Below are 1,472 nucleotides of genomic sequence, written 5' to 3'. Positions count from 1 at the left end.
TATGAATTGTTGTGGAGATAGATTTGAGGAAATGGTCCTGAGATATTTATTGGGATTTTTAGAAAGAAAAATAAAAGAAAATGAAGGAAAATAGGAAATAAATGGAATATTGAGATATTTAGTGATAAAATATCATTTTTATGATTGAGGTGATCGAGATGATGTGATTAGTGCAACTTTTGAGAGTTGGCACAAGAATCGAGATCGAGCATGCAATTCGAGGTGATGTGTGCTTTTCGAGAAAATGCAAGTTTATCTCAAAAGGTGAGTTGTCCTATCCTAAGTATGATTTAGTGATTGGTATTCTCACAAGAACTTATATTTATGATATGATTGTTTATATGCATGCTATTTATGAATGCAATATTCATTTTGTCATATTGCATGGAAAGTCGTGATATTTGCATGACATGATATTATTGTTATATTGATATTTGTGCATGGGAATGGGATGTCGCCCCCAGAGTGTAGCCGTAATTCCCCAAGGGCGTTGAGGGAATAAGGTTAGGCTTATCTTGTAGAGGTTCGGGATTTGCCTAGGATTCCTAGCCGGGCTTGCGGGCCAGGGAAGTTACACTAAGGGCAAATGTTGTTCATGTTATTGCATCATGCATTCATATATACATTTTTGGACCCTCACTAGAAGTTTCATCTTCTAATGGGTTATGCCCCTAGAACATTCAACGTTTCAGTTGAGACTTGCAGTTAGGGCAAGGAGCAGGTTGGGATATGACGACACGTGATGGCGTGGCCGATGGATTCAGCAGGAGATTCCAGTATTTTATTTGTTGAGAAATGGCTATGTATGTATTCGAGGTTTCATATGATTTGCACCTAGGGTGTTTAGATGTTATCTCGGGAAACATGTCTAAATGTATTTATGTATTTGAGGATATGATGGTAATATATGGTACGGATTCTTATATTGTTTTAAATATAGTGAGTTGATTATGTACCATATCAGGTTTCGATTATCGCTTCCGTATTTTTAATGATTTGCTGGGGGGTTTCCCTTTGAGATACGGTATTTGATGTATGAGAAAAGTATAAGGAAAGGGATTATGTATGGATACGATGGGCCCCAGCATAGTGGTATCAGAGCGAAGTGTATTAAGAGCCTTAAGTGGGCTCTAATATAGTTGGTATCAGAGCGAAGTTGAGTAAGAGCCTTAAGTGGCTCTGATACAATTGGTATTAGAGTGGATTTTTTTTGGAAAAGAAGTCCGATTGGAAGTCTTAAGTGGTTCTGATATAGTTGATATTAGAGCGAATCTAAGGAAAAGGTCGTGTGTGGCTAGATAAGCAAAGCCACCGTAAGATTTGGGTATTGGCAGTTATTGGATAAGTGTGTTGTAGTAGAAGTGCATGTCTAGGAAAGTTCTGGCTAGGAAATACTTGGTATTTAAGTGTGTCTATTGTGACCCACCTCTCTTTCCTGGGAACTTACTTGGTGTACTATTCACGAGCAGACA

This window comes from Diospyros lotus, chromosome 9 (genome assembly GCF_014633365.1).
Source record: "Diospyros lotus cultivar Yz01 chromosome 9, ASM1463336v1, whole genome shotgun sequence".
Classification (NCBI taxonomy): Eukaryota; Viridiplantae; Streptophyta; class Magnoliopsida; order Ericales; family Ebenaceae; genus Diospyros; species Diospyros lotus.
The sequence above is the reverse complement of the archived record's forward strand: the minus strand, read 5'-3'. Positions refer to the sequence as shown.